General features: G+C 43.8%; 1 protein-coding gene and 1 long non-coding RNA gene across 3 annotated transcripts in view; one reads left to right on the forward strand and one right to left on the reverse strand.

Annotated features, from left to right (window-relative positions):
- dab1a (DAB adaptor protein 1a) overlaps positions 1–16,439 on the reverse strand; it is a 239,200-nt gene that overhangs the window by 110,067 nt on the left and 112,694 nt on the right. The gene's annotated exons all lie outside the window — the stretch shown is intronic.
- On the forward strand, positions 369–15,047 carry LOC117760643. Its single transcript, XR_004613695.1, has 3 exons — positions 369–381; positions 8,212–8,219; positions 14,663–15,047. It is a non-coding gene; the product is annotated as an uncharacterized LOC117760643 (long non-coding RNA).

Consider the following 16,439-nt stretch of genomic DNA (forward strand, 5'->3'; position numbering starts at 1 on the left):
AAGCAAGCAAGAAAGAAAAGAGCAAGAAAGACAGGGAGCAAGAAAGAAAGAGGAAAGGCAGAAGCAACAAAGAAAAGAAGTCTTGTTTCAGATAGAAAGGTTAGCTGGAGACTGGGTGGAGGAGCTGGTGAGAGCGCAGGGCTGGGGGTAGGGGAAGTCTTGAGTAGGAGTCGGAGAGTCAGGGCTGGCTGATGAGCAGAGAGGCTGCTTGTCAGTGTGAGCCTGTAATTGAGGGTGGGTGTGAGCTTCCCCCATGGATTCCCTATATTCCCTGACAGCTGGAGCACAGCGCTGACCGTTTGCACAGAGCCGTACAAATCATCATGTGCACCTACAGAGTGGACTCCTGTACACCTAGCAGCCTCACGTAGATGAGATGCAGTGCATGCACAGGTTGAAGACTTTAGGTTTAAGAGAAGGCAAATGTGCAATTTGGAACTCAGACTTGTACATTTTGTTCCAAACTATAATGTATAATTCAGGATGAATGCTAAGGCAATGACTGGCGGTTTGATGTAAGGTGAATTTGACAGCAACAGTAACACGGACTACTTTCTCTGGAGGAGCTGACCTATACAACAAGAGAAAGACAGACACAGAGACATTTATTTCAAAAAGCTGTTTTGTTATGGGATTTTAAAAAAATCCTTCATTTTCTATTTCGATCCATGGCTGGGTGGTGTGTTTGGAAAAGTGTAGCTCCCCGGGGAGTCTGGGCCTGTGATCCGGCAGTGCTGCAGGTTGAAAGGGAATTCACATCTGCCAGCGCCTCAAATCCACCGCATCAATAAACCAGACTTAAATGTACTTCAGTTTACCATTTGCTCACTTTGCGGTGGCATTTCAAAACTCTTTTACAGCCGCCTCTTTCTCTCCCTCTGCCATGTTTTCTTTGCTGACAAGGATGATGGGTATTGTAGCGTTTTAAAAACCTATCAATCTCTCACTTTCATTCTTTGCTGTTCCTCTAAAAGCGAGGGGATTTATAAACCCCCCCTCATGTAGCTTCTGTTGACTTTGGGTGACACACTCTGTCCGACGGATGGAAAAGTCGTGTTGTGCCGTGCATGTCCCCTAACGGACTCACACACACTGCAGCCACTCCATTCAACTCCCTTCGAAAGCTCAGAACAAATCTTCTGCGTGGTGGGTCATCGAGGAGGGCCCCCGAGGCCCCCTCCCTCCTCACACAGTCACCCACAGAGGTGGACTCCTTGTAAAGCACAGAGTGGTCGCAATGGATCTACGGTTTTCAGTGAGAGGTGAGGGAGCAGCAGCAGGGTCACGGTTTGGGCAGAACCAGAGACATGCTCCACTGGACCACGCCGGCAAGCTGCTGTAGCTCTAATTGGGTGCAGAGCGGGACTGAACGCCCAATACCCAACTCTCACATTAGCCTCAGCTTTAAGGACAACAGTAGCTGAAGGACCACAACAGCAAAGCAGACAAGAATTAATGACAGCCATTATGGCTGCCAGCGACCACAAACCTTTAATTTCAAACCAGGTTTTTACAAGACGGGCAATTAAGGGCCAAGTACGGCAAGCTGCATCTTCTGGAGTGCAATGTTTCTGCTTTTAGTGCCACATATCTGACAGTGGGTTTCAGTTTTAGATCTCAGCCCCCACCTCTAATCTGTCTTGACTATGGCTTTGGGCTATTTGGCAAAAACATTAATGTTCATTTTTTTTCATGCTTTAAATTAGCCTACATCACGCTGCTCTCAGTCTGACCTGTTTAATGCATCTCGACACCAGCATGTCTCCAACAAGCCTCTGCTTGTGCGCAGGCCGTTCTCACTTCTGTTCTCCAACAGGAGGGTTCAAAGACTCATATTTTGGTGAGCATATAAAATGCAGTGGGGAACCCAGGAGAGGGAGATGGGGAAGGGAGAGTGTGGTTTTATGCTGAGAGTGAAAGGATTTTAAGTGGTCTGTGTAAAGAGGTGATGTTAATTGCCACCGATTCCTCTCCCTCGCCGTTTTTCCTTTCTGCGTACGGCGTCTGGCAACCCAATTTCCACAGGCAACATCAAGAAAATGTCTGTGTGCAATCAGATAATATGCAGGGGAGCCATAAGGATGAGCTCTGCTTCGTGATAATGGGGGGATTCAAGGAAAATCTCATCACATGCTTTCTTCTCCTCACCTGCGAGCAAATCAGAAACACAAGGCGGCAGATTAACAAAGACGAAATCCATGTGCGCGTGTGTGCGAGGAAACGCATCCAGGGCGAGACACGGGAGAGTCCCTGCGTTCAGAAACCAGGAGAAGCAAACAAATCCTGGAGATGCGATTTTGACAAGTGCAGGACATTCACCCACTCTGACAGCCGACTTTGTGAGAATGACGTTGGTGGTAGAGCAGGGATGAATAAACTCCATCTGACATGGTGATGAGCCCTGACCTTTAAGGATGAGAGGAGGAGGATGTAGAGACGGGACTGTTGTGGGGGTGGCTGGGTGACACAAGCGCAGGAGAAAGACAGATGCCTTTGTATGCATGTGTCTGTGCATGTGTTTCTCGACACACTGGGATACAGACTATCATGTATCGAGGAACTGTATGAATATGTCTGTGATCCAAAAGCTACAGTTCGTTCAAATCTAGACATGGCTGCAATGTCACAGAGGCACAGCTGAGTAATACCTAACCCTGCTCAGGCTCCTGTGTTTGGCTAAAAAGGCCCAACTTTGCCTCCTTGGTTCTTCACTTTCAGAAGACGGACAAAACGTATTCATGTGTGTTTGCATGTGTACAAAACAGGAAAATTAGAAAGAAAATTACAGGTAAAATGATAAAAAATGAAAAACAACTTTGAATAAGATTTAACATCATTCCTGTCAGTTTGGGTAAAACCTGTGCTGCTCCCTGGTTGCATCTCTGCTTTTATCTCAGTCTCTTACTCTGTCGTTCTTCATCTCCTCCTCTGTCCCTCCAGCTGGGAGAGACATAACAGCTTGTGACAGAAGTTAAGTGATTCCCAAACCCGCCGTTCTCACAAAAACCCGGCAGCAACACACTGTCTTGCACATGGATACTCAAACATGCACCCACACACACAAATACGCACACACACACAGGCGCACATCAGATTAGCAGCCTGTTAGACAGTTTGCACTGTTCAATCCGCCCATGCTCGCTGCGAGTCTGCATGTATGCATATGCATGTTTGTATTGTTTGCATATCCATCCAATTCCTCTTTCCTGCCATGGCAACCCTGAAGCATCTCTAAAGAAAAATCCTTTCAGTCCTTGTTGAGTGTATCATCTCGTCTTTCTCTCGGCCTCTTCCCGGTCGACTTTAATGTCGACAACATCAAGGTCTCCGTCCTACTCTGTTCTACACCCAGGAGGGAGGTGTGGGAGTAACGGTCTAGACCAGCCAGCGAGTCCATATCAACTGAAGTCAAAACCACACTGTCAGCAGTATGTCATACCTTACCATAATGACACACTCGCTAACACAAACGCACACATGCAAGTGCACACACTGCTCCATTCTGTCTGACTGCAGGTGGTGAGGAACCATCAGATGAAGCAGAGATGGACATATTGTTTCCACTTTGTGGCGACTGTGCAGCTCTGCCACCACGATCAAAGAGGTGCTGCAAACTAGCCGAAGAATATATTGTGCACATCACAGACTTGAGAAACTGGTCCGGGGAATTAAGTAGGACTTTGTCAAATGAGATGCTCTGCAAATAAAGCAGAACAAAGCAACCACATGTTCTTTACATCAAGGTAAGTCTTAAATCAATAGCTGCAAACATACGTATGTGCTGAGTGAGCACATAAACCTGCAAAACAGATGGATATTATACAGAAAGCTGACAAGTAGGGCCTATAAACTGCAAGCTCTGTCTGTGTCCATTTACTACATTTTGTTTCCACTGTGGTAATTAATACACAAGCAGCGGCATTTGAAACCATTAATCAGGCTTTTACGAGGCCAGTCCGAGCATTAAAAAGATTATTTGCCTAACAGATAAAGAGTGTGTAGTGAATTAGTCAGTGGGCTGAGGTCTGTGGTGCTCTAAGAGCTCTGCTGCTCTAGTAAAACCACTGACCCTCCTGATCCGCTGCTCACACCACTTAGAGAATAAATGACAGCAAAGTCACACCTAAGCATAAACACAAGAAAACATGCACCATGGCATAACAAGCCAGTGATCTTGAATGTCAAAGTGAAACTGTAAATTCTGAACATTCTGTGACAATGTAGATGTTAGGACATGACCTATACATTTGGCGACAGAGGTCACGCCTTTTCATTTACAGCACATCAACACCGGCTTGGGCAGCATCACAAGTTGACATCTTCATTGGCATCTTGTGTATGGCACCTCTTTTTCACCTTTGTATTCTTTTTGTTTTTGTTTTGTTTTTTGCGTGTCACATGTTAGCAACGTCATCAACACGTCCACTCGCTCGCAGTGGATCATCCGAATAATATCCTGCCGTATTCTCACATGGACTCCTTAAGACATTGTGCAGAGTTTTTACCAGGCGGCTGGCAGGAGAAACTCCGGAGAATGTCCGCTTGTGTGATACAAGTAGGTGAGTGTAAGTTGATTTCATTTGGTTGCCTCTAAGTTTGCAGTTATTCACTGAAAATACCGTTGTCTCAGAAGTAAACATCATTCCATTTTAAATCCCATATATGGAGCTACTGAATTCTACGAACTTTCCATCTGTTCCTCTGGAAATCGAGTGAAGAAGAAACAAACAGATTATTGAGCAGAGGAACTTCTCCTCATTAGTGTTTTATTAAAAAGCAGCCTTTAAAGTTATTGTGCAAGGTTATTGAATTTTAATGGCCCCTCGCTGTGCTCCAGATAGCAATCTAGTTGTGAACATAGATACAGGAGGCGAGAAGTACGAAGTTAATGGAAAGGAGAGGAAGGAGAGATGAGTAAATTGGATAAGAAAGCGAAAGAGGAGCAGAAAGAGAGGAAAGGGAAAAACTTAAATGGTAAGAGAAGAGAAGAGTTGGAGCGGGCGTTAGTATTTTTGGCGTTGGGATGAAAAAGAGGAAGGATGACGTAGCTGTAAAGATCTGAAGAGACGACTGAGCAGGATGAGGAGAGCTAGACGGGGGACACTTCAGATGGAGCAGAGGAAGAAGAGGGTGGCAGGTTAAAAGGACCAGTCTCCTTCTATCCGTCTGTTTATTCAGCCTACAGTATTTCTGTCCTCGGGTACCAGCTCTCCGTCTGTCTCTCTAGCTTCCAGTATGTCAGACAGCAGACGCAGTTGCTACTGTCACGCTGACATGTGTCACACTCAGATGCCACATCCCCGCTGTGATCTTATTGTCTGAATGACAGCTTGTTCTCTTTCACATCAGCAGGATGCACGCACACACATGCACACGCGCACACACACACACACACATATATAAACATGCACACACACTTTTGTTTGAGCACAGTGCAGCCTTGGGCAACATACAGCTCATGGCAATGGTAACATGGACCTTTTTCATTCTGAGCCCCCCCCTTCAATGGCTTTCATTTCCACAACAAGGAACCCAAGGTTGTTCCTTCATCACTACAATGCAGAGTAACAGTGCCACAACAAGAGCAGGATCTAACAATTGCTGCTGCCAAAGAGGAACATCCATTTGTTAAAACTGTACCGTTTAAAGCAGCACTACTCAATAAAAAGAAGACCTTAGCACCAGCAGCTGAAATCCTGTGTGCACCGGATGCACTTTTTACTTTCACAATATTGTTGTTGATGACGACAGGAGATCATGATTGTGCGTCGTGGTATCTTGGTTTGGTTTTGCATATTGTTGGCTATTTGCTGTTGTTGGTGATGATGCCAAATGAGGGAGTCAGATGTTGGCTCTTCCTACTTTTACTGCACGTGTCTGTGGGCTAGATTCAATATAGTTAAACATAGTAAAGATGCAACTGTGAAAAAAAAATCCATACACTTTTCCCTGTGTTTTTATATCATTGTTTATGTTCCTGTGCTTTTAAATGCTTTTATTGTGCGTTTCTAACAGTTAAAGTTCCGCGGGCACCCCAAACTAAATCGCAATAAAAGCGGTAAAAAAATAAGCAAATGAATGGAATTAGTCTCTACTACTTGTTCACTTGCTCGCTGAGCAGTTGTATGTGCACGCTTTGAGGCTAAAGTTACACATGGATGGTTCTTGTGTGTACTTAGAAATATACGATCCTGGCGGCACCCCCTGCACCCAACTATGAAAACATTGATAAATCTATTGTATGCAACTGATCCTGCATCAAATGGAAAATGGAACATAATTAGCAACTACATGGTGAAAAGAGCCAGATATTGTAATTGGGAATTGTTGGATACGTTAGCAGGAGAAAAAGGGGCAGTGAATATTGGATTCAAGATTTGCGGCCAGAAGTGGCCAGATTTCACCGAACATCGCTCCCAGTCTGCTACATATGTAAATGCTTGTTAGGTGTTTACCACAGCAACTTCAAACAGGGATAAAGATCATCTTTGAAGCTTATTACAGAGAAACAAAAAACGTTAGTGCAGCTTTAAATAAATGACAGGATGCAGAGAAGTTCACACAATCTTCACTTCTGCTCATTGGTATTTTGTATTTTGACTTTAACATCAACATCAAAATCAATCAGAGGGAAGATGTGCATTGATCAGAGCCACAGGCGACACACATATGGAAGTAGATGGCAGTGTTTGGCCTGTTACAGAAATGCAACGCAAAAAAAACCACACACACACACACACACACACACACACACACACACACACACACACACACACACACACACACACACACACACACACACACACACACACACACACACACACACACACACACACACACACACACACACACACCACACACACACAAAAGAAAATACTTGCATAAATGACAAGTGGCAACATTTGGCCTCTGAACTTCCTAAATGGCAGTAATTGTGTTTCGGAGCTAAGTGACTGACAGGGTTTGAGTGGCAGAAACAAGTGCGGTAGAAAAGGTTGTTTGGCTTGTTATGACTAGAAAGTAGTGGCGGTTAGGATACGGCAGCTGTGCTTGGAACATTGAGTTCCAACCTTCTTGATTCCCCTATTGTTCTGATACACGGAGGGATTTTGACATATCACTTAAGTGTGTGTCTGTATGTGTGTGCGCGTGTGTGTGTGTGTGTGTGTGTGTTGGCTTCCCTCTGGTGTCGTGAGTCAGTGTTTCAAAAGACTCATTGCTGTTTAACGCCCACATCTCCGTATAAACGCGTTTTGCTTTTCAAATGTCAGATGATGGTGGGAGAGTGAGGCGGCCCTCTGACGAGACTATGATTGTTTTCCCGAAAGAAAAAAAAAAAAATGTAACGAAGGCAAAGAAAGAGAAGGAGAAGGGGAGATGATGAGTGCTTTCCATTATTAGCCCGGCTCATTCTACCGACAGAGAAAATAGTGAGACGCTTTCGTTTGGCTGATCGATCCCCCCCCACCACCTTCTGGGAAGATGGCCAGCACAAAGCTCTATCTCTCCATCAATCTATTCCTTTCTATTTTCTTCCCTTTTTTTATATATATCTGTACATCTGTCATTTGATTTCTATTATGCTTTCAGATAATTGCTTTTCACTGCAGATAATTCTTGAAGTGAAGTCCTTCAACAATGAACCAAACGCCATAAAAAAAAGTTATAAGTTCCTACAATACAGTCGCTGTGAAATGGAATCCAGAGCCCTATTCATGGCGTGTGATAAAGGCGAAATACGAGAGGGAGTTTTTCAAGTTGAAGAGTAAGGGTGTGTGTCATCGTGATGGTGGCGTTCACCCAGATCCCACATGCGACTGATTATACACGCTTTAAGGTCACGGCAATAAAAGCCAAAGAAGCACTGATGAAATATGATTTGAGTCAAACACATTTATTACTATACTTGCTGTAACTTACTAGGACCACTGGCATTTAATTGGAATTGCTAAGCATGGGGATCTCAACAACAGTACATCTCTCCGCGTTTAATGTGCTTCTGGGATATAGATAGAGTTAAAAAAACGGCAGTATATAGTGGACTGGAAACAAGCCATGAATCCTCACCAATAAATAAGAACACTGCACTGGATGGGTATATAATGAGAACTTAAATTTTGTGGAGTGAAAAAAGACGACGGTGCTTTTGGTGTTTTTTCACTCTCTAAAGTATTTAGGTAAAGTAAATAGGTATATTATTTAACGGGAAAGACAAGTCGGTGTCCATTAAACGAGTCTTGAAGGTGATAAACACTGATTAAATAATAGCATCTGCATCTTTGCACTGCACCTTTAGCATCAGTAGAAATCAAATACATTAGAAAGCTTTCAAACTAAGTACAGGAGGTGGTCTAAACAAAAACACGTTTTCACCAAGGTCAGCCAGATGACATTACGAGATTAGAGAACGGGCTTTGCTTTCTGGAAAATAGCTCCAGCATAACAAAGGAAAAGTTTCAAATGAAAAAATTCATTAACCATTAACCACATAAAATAAATAGCGAGGATTTTAATCACATAATCGCTTAAGACATCTATCAAGGAAATATTTAATCTTTTTCAGTTCCTCTGTTGTATATTTTATACATGTATCATTAAAGATTTGATCTTGAGTTATTAATAATACTAATACTAATAATACATTTCATTTGTATCGCTATCAAGAGTGCTCGGAGAAACCTTACATAGGATTAAAAACAGAAAGAAACTTTTTTTTATAATGACAATATAAATAATAAAAGTATGGTTTAAAACATAAGATAAATAAATAAAGCTGTTGTGAAGGGCATTTTTATGTGGACATTCTATGGAGCGTTCACCAACTAGTTGAAAAGAGATGACCAGATTACTAGCTGCCGTCCTGTTAATGCACGAGTGGATATGCAGTGTGACATGAATATATGGATCATGTACTGCTGTGTTTGTATCTAATGGAGAAGTATTCTGTCGGCTGAGGAGACGTTCTAAAGAATTCATGAGACAAAGCTCAGAGCAGAAGGGCCATCCCTCAATGTCAGATTCCTCATCCTAACACACACACAGACACACGTGCACGCACACGCACACACTCACACAGCTACTTTTGCTTACTTCTAACTTCATTATGGAGACTGACAATGCTAAATCACAGTGATGCAGTGAGTAGAAACTTAGAGAGTATCAGAGACCCAGGAGGATCCCCAGTGTAACACAAAGCCTGTCACACACACATTCAGTGAGGAAATACTGTGTGTGTGTGTGTGTGTGTGTGTGTGTGTGTGTGTGTGTGTGTGTGTGTGTGTGTGTGTGTGTGTATGTGTGTTAATGCCCTTCCCATGTTGTCAGCAGCACAACAGAGACAGTATTGTCACTGACAAAGCTCCCTGTAATATGGAGGTGTTGACAGGTAGCTCTCCTGCAGGACTTATGCGACCACAAAAAGCTACTATGGCATGCGTGCGCGCACGCACACACACACACAGACAGACATGCACATGCACACAGGACATGACGTGACAGACTGAGAATCTCTGCGACAGAGTGGGATCCTCGGCGCATCAATAATGCAGCGCCTCTGACAACTGGAGGAATCAAACTCCCTGCACCGTCTCACTCCATCATCCTTCTCTCGCTCTCATTCTCTGTCTCTCTCCCCATGTCGCCATAGCACGCTCTCCAGCCCCCCCATCCATCTCCGCTCACTTCGTTAGCTTCTGCTCTGCTTTGGCATGAAGACAGAGCGTGAATTAGAAAGCAGGCAACAGGAGCAGCAAAGTCGCTGTTGCTCAAACAACTTTGCTGTAGAGTATCGAGAGTGACAGAATAACACAGCTGGCCTTATGGGATCAAAACATCTAAACAGCTAAAATGGATATCACTTCTCATGTGCATGTCACAACTGTGCGCGAGTGTGTATCTTTGTTGACAGTTAACTTGTATTTGTTTAGGCTGTTAGCTGCAGGAGCCTAGCTCAGTCATTTAGCCAGCGTGTCATATCAGCTACATAAACAGCAATGAGCAAACACATATCCACCGCAAAATGTCTGTCATAACCAAAGAGCAGCGTCTCGTGGTGGCACAGCAGCCATCTGTAGCCATGACAGATGAGAGCTGCTGGAGACACTGGAGTGTGTACATACAGACACAAAGAACAGAGCCGCAGGCCTGCTGGAGTTTGGATGTCACCGCAATGGCTGTCACCAACTGCCATGCCATTGTATTGCCACATAAATCTGTATTGTGTGTTTCCCTCTGTGTGCGTGTGTGTCCCTTCCTGTCAGTCTCTCTCTTTTGCTCTGCCTGTTTAACAAGCCCTCCACTATCCCTGTGCACTGACATTTTTGTCACTGAGACTTAAAGGATAATTCCACTTTGTTACAACGTTGCTCTTGTTTTCATGGTTTTGTCTTTCTCTCCTGCTGAGTTCAGATAACTCACCAAGTTGAATGACGAGAGCAGGGGATGTAAACACAAGAATGGCCCTTCACAGAGCGCATGGCTCCATCGACCAGTCCTCTTCAATCCAACTGCAACAATCACATCAGTCCCTGAAACATGCCTGATTTGTTCATCCAAATCCATGAATTGTTCCCTGGGAAATTTGTGAAAATGTCGAATAAATATTGTCACAATATTTACACATTTTGACCTAATGCAACACGGGCTTGTGTACATCTTTAAGACCAGGGGCAATGTTTTTGTGCGTCTTTCTTCAGAGCCTGATGCCTCTTATCTACAATGTCATTGAGGACACGGGACTGATGAAATACAACGTGATTCACTGAAATACTAACAGGTAATGGGAAATGAATTATGGGAAATGTTGTTAGTTTGTTAGTGCTCTAAGCCTGCAAAAAAGTTTTTAAAGTAGCGCTTCACACAGGCTGCCTGGTTGATTATCTAAGCAGGGGCAGTGATATTGAAGCAGATTATATGTAATTGTTTTTTTCATCAATGGAACACAACAACAATGAAAATAACAAGGAAGGGAACCACACCGAGGCTCAGTCGGTGAGAGACGTGTTTGAGGAGGATGAATGGATCTTGCAGAGTTTTCTGGCTTTTTTTGTTGTCGACGGAAAAAGGCAACGATTTACATTGAACACTAAATTGTTAAGCTATCAATTCTTTAAAATGTTATGTCGCTATCTGCTTCAGAAAATTAAAGAGTTGTTTGTTAACATTGTCACCATCTTAGAAAACCCTCATGTTTTAGGGGGTTGTTTTAAAAACAATGTTTAGGTTTTAGAGTGTTTTCATTCGGGTTACAGAAAGTGAAAATCATGGACCAGACCCTTTGTCTGGATCCACACCAAAGGTTTGTGTTGGTTGGTCCATGTTCAATTTTCTGGAAATCCATTCTGAGGTTTGTAATCCTCCTGACAAACGAAAAAATAAATAAGAAATGTTGGCAAAAACAAAAACCTCTTTGCCGGAGGTATATTAAACAAAGCAAAAGATTCAATTTAAACCTTGGTTGTAAACATCACATCACAGCTTACAGACAAATTCTTGGTACGACAGTTTCTGACATTTCAGTTCTGGCTCCAAACAAAGGTTACCTGCCTGAGCTCGTTCCATACTTTGTTGTAACCAAGTTGCATTGTTGCATTAGTGAGTACAAAGTTATAGTAACTTGTAGAGTTTGAGCATGAAACTGCAAAAATAAGACTCTAGTTGTAAAACAATGGGATTGTACTTTAATATGGAGGTTAATAATATGTTTATTTAGAAATGGCACTCAGAAAAATTACAGTGCACCCATTGTGCTTTGTGATTCTGTCTTTTACTTTGTCCCTCTCTCATTCCACTCTTCCCTCCCTGATGGCTGAGACGCAGACAAACACGCGACTGGTCACAAATGTTAATGACGCAGAGCTAACACAGGACACTCTGCCTCTTTCTCTCAACAGTTCATTCTAACTGCTATACCTGCAATCTAAATGGATCTGACACACACAGACACATATACACACACAAACACACTCATGCGCACACACACACACACACACACACACACACACACACACACATCCCAGACATCAAATCATCCACATAATGCTGACAGCCAGTATTGCTCTGCAGAGAGATATTACTTAGCTGTATTGCACTGCTTGCACTTGCAGCAGAGGGAAGCATATTACTCACAAATGCTATTTGGGTGTGAGACTGTGACTGGCTGCTCCTCACAGGCTGTGTGGAAATAGCTTCCCTCTCAGTCCACGTAAGTGTGACCAACTGCTTCAGTGCACCACACTGCAGTCGCCACACAAGTCACCACGGTGCTGTTTTGGCACTTCAGTCACAGCGAGACAAACTCTTTAAAGGGTGAATTCTGTAAGCCCACTCTTTTTGAGCTCTGGCACTTTTCCTTGGTGCGATTAAAAATGAGAACAAAACCACGGATGGGAAAGTTGTGGAGGAATTTCTCTCCTGCTGTGAAGACAGTGGTGTGTGTCAGGGATTGTCTGGGGAGTCGGGGGTGGTCGGACGGGTGTTTTTTTTTATTAATTCTCTTACATTCAAAGACATATGCACATTTTCCCTTCGTCTGAAGGGAAGCATCATGCATGATCCCACAATCTGCTCATGAAATGGGAAACCAGAAAAGAGGATTGGAGCATGGACAGAGAAAAGAAACAACCCCTCCTCTTTCTCTCTTCCTCCCCCCCAAGTGCTGGCAGGATGGGCCAACAGAGGATGAAACTGTTTGCCATCTCCCCTGGAAGTGCCTCTATCTGTCTTCCTCCCTTGTTTTTCTGTGTCACACTGCCTCCTTCTATCTCTCCTGCTCTTTGCCCAACCCTCATGCAGCCGCTGGAGTCTCATTGTCCTCTCTATCTTCTCTGGTCGTTTTGTTTTCCTTCTCCACCTCATCTTCTCTGTGTTCTCTTAACCTTCCATTAGCAAGTCGAATGTCAAGTTTTCCCGCCTGCCTCCCGCATGGCTTCCGGCTCTGCCCTTTCCATCCACTACGACAATGTTTTCCCCAAGCCCCATTAGTGCCTCCTCACACCACTAACAGCCATGCAGCGCACGGAGGGATGAGAGGGGGAGAATGAGGAGGAGGATTATAGAGGAGACGGGAGAGAGAAAGAAAGGAGTAGGGGGAGAGCACTGGGTGAGAATGGGGAGGGAGGGAGAGAGAGAGAGAGAGAGAGAGAGAGAGAGAGAGAGAGAGAGAGAGAGAGAGAGTGGCCTGGGCAGAGTGGGGATTAGGGGGGAAAAGAAAAAATAGAGAGGCATAGGGGGCGATGCTGTGGGGGGTGGGGAGGGCGAGGTGGTTGGATTGGGATGAGGGCTGAGGGGTGGGTGGGATGTGAGGGGGTTGGGGAACGCGGGCCCTTCCAACACGGCTGTTTCGCAAACATCATTTGCATAGAACCGATGCGGATGGGGTTCTGTGTCACCGCTATTTGCATTAATTTGCATAAAATTAATCCCCTTCGCAATCTCCACAGCGATTGTTTCTGATGCAGAAAATAAGTCAACAAAATGAACTGACGCATCCAAACAAAGCAAACATATTGACACAGATGCTGGAGGAGAGTGGAGGAGTCTGGGCTACTGTGTCTGTGTGAGAGGGAGACCCTGTGTGTGTGTGTGTGTGCATCTGTGTACGTGGACATGTGTGTGAAGCCATCTGCATTCAGTTGAGGTCATAATTTTAATAAATAAAAAAAATATATAAAATATGTTGGAACAATACACATCTGAAAAATACTCTGCGCCTACTAGGGGTGGACGATATGACCTAAAATTTATATCACAGTATTTTTCACTTGTAGGAAGGTGATGGTTTTATATCACAGTATTTTTCACTTGTAGGAAAGTGATGGTTTTATATCACAGTATTTTTCACTTGTAGGAAAGTGATGGTTTTATATCACAGTGTGACTTTATTCTTACGTTCTGCGAGGACAAGCCTTGCCTGTCTTTTGATCTCTTTCCATCTCCTCCTTGTCTTGTCTGGCGCGGCAGCAGTAAACAAAGCCTGGAGTGACACTGGCGTGGTCTTGGGATGTGCTCCTTCTTGTCCACACACTGGTTCTGGCCCAGATGAGGGCTGCCACCAGATATTTGCAAACATGATGTTTTTAAGTGGTAGAACACAGCAAGGATTCCGACATAAATTTTGAAATTATATTCAGGTTTGGGTCGGGTTCTGTCGCGTTGGCTGGGTTATACTGGATTTTTTTACACTGCACATGTCTGTATTCAGGTAAAACAAGCAGTAACAATGCTTGTCGGAGCAACACAAACTCAGTGCAGCTTATATTAACGGCACTAGGCTCGAGTCAAGTTCGAAACGGGCTAGTTTTGCTTTCTCTTTGACTTGGATGGGCTCAGAGAGAACAATGTGACTCGAGCTGCTCTCTATAGCATAATACTGTAGTTTGCTCTGTGTGGGATGATTCAAAACTGAGCCAACGGAGGTTCCCCCCTTCTGGGGAACGAAGGTTTCCTCTCCTGTGTCTGCCACACTGTCCCCGTCTGGTTCCGACACTCAACTCATGTCTTTTGCCACAACCTCACCAATCTTTAACTGATCAGTTGGGCTGTTTTGACCCTTTTTACCACGAACCTTGTATAAAGGCAGCGGATGATAGGTTGATCTATTAATGCTGTTTTACTTTGCTACAAGATATAAGCTACTGTTAAAGGTATTCTGAGCACAAATGAGCATTGGAAGAAAATAAAACATGCAGCAGGAATCTGCGGGCTCCTTCAACATGTACCTGTTTCGATTTTCAGGATCAAAACGAAGATCACAGAAACACATCCAAGGACAAATGCTACTGCAAATGAATTCCAGGCGGCTCAGTGAGAAGGAAAAGGAAAATAACGACCACATGAAAGATTCCTTCACTAACCATTTTATCCCTCGATCAATTAAAACGACAGAGCATGAAATAATGCAGATCCTGCTCTCAGGCCGAGTGAGCATTGATCAAACACATTTGGTTGGTTTTGCATCTGTGCTTGTGCGTGTGTGTGAGCGAGTGTGTGTGTCTGCATGCGTGAAAGCAGCAAACAGACAGAGAGAAAGAGAGAGATTGTATTTATGGTTGTGTTGGGTTGTGTGTGTGTGTGTGTGTGTGTGTGTGTGTGTGTGTGTGTGTGTGTGTGTTTGTGTGTGGCTATTGATCAAACGCAGAGCCCCAGTTTGCTGGTGAGGAGAGGAGCCAATTGATCAGAAATGGCTGTAATTGGAATCTAAATAAGACCTGCAGCATTGATCCCACCTCAGTTCTCAGCTACTGGCGTCTGTATACGTGGGTGTGCTCAAGGCCAGACAGCCCACCTCCTCTAAACCTCCACCTCCAGCACACGCTTTTTTCCTGCATCAATAATTACTGAACTTAAACTCTCACATTTCAACTGTGACTAACTTTGGATGATTGACAAACCGTCCTACATTTTATAATATGCTGCCTGCACTTTCTCTTTTCAGCGCACCGCCTACACAATGAAATGCAGCAATTAGCCAAAGTAGCAGAGAGTGACTGCAAATGCCAAATGCTTTTAAGACTCAAACAATAGAGCAAATCAAGGTGGTGGTAAACACAATGTGCAGATTTACTGGTGCCTGGTCCACAGGCACAGGAATGGCTCCTTCAGACCTACACACACAAACACACACGTTCTCCTACAAACATCCAGCCAGATGAGGGCTAAATCATGGGACCTGTACGTCGCCTGATGAGAGTGGCATCGTGAAGATAGAAAGCTGTAGGTACGAAATGGCCTTTACACCATTTGTGTTTTTCAATGGTATTTCATGCATAACTGCCGTAGCATAAGCCGCAGTTTTCTCTCCGTCAGCCATTTAAAATGAATCATTCTGTCATAGCCATTACTATCATGTATACAAAGGAGGATGCATTTAGACATAGTAGGAGACATATAAAGCAAACATGTCCTTTAGATTGTACAAGCATTCACACCTAGTAACCAGTACAAGTCATTCTGAATCACATCACAGCATTGACACATCAACACAGGAGCAATCGTGGAAGCATACATAGTGCAGTGTATATATACCTGAAACAAAAAATTGGTAATGATAGAGTGGGTGTGATCGCAAGGAAGAAAAACCTGAGTGGTGAGTTCAAAATAAATTACTTTATTACCAATAAACACTATTCAGACAAAATGTGAGACAAAAGCTTTTTATAGTCCTGCCTTTAATCTACTTTCAGGTTGCTTGTCCTGCACATGAACACTGCTTTTCCTAATTTCTGTGTCGTCATTGACTATCTTTTTTGTTTTTGCAACAAATTTGCATATTCATATCCTTTCAGTAAACCCAATGACCCACAAAGGTAAGTGGTGAAAAAAGGGGTGTGTGAGAAGACTGGGGGTGCAGAGGCTGCTGTGTTTCCCATGTGAATGTTTTTGTAAGTAATCAGACACTGTACCATGTGACTGTGAGAGTTACAGACTGTAGTCACAGATGA

This window comes from Hippoglossus hippoglossus, chromosome 4 (genome assembly GCF_009819705.1).
Source record: "Hippoglossus hippoglossus isolate fHipHip1 chromosome 4, fHipHip1.pri, whole genome shotgun sequence".
In the NCBI taxonomy this organism is placed as follows: domain Eukaryota; kingdom Metazoa; phylum Chordata; class Actinopteri; order Pleuronectiformes; family Pleuronectidae; genus Hippoglossus; species Hippoglossus hippoglossus.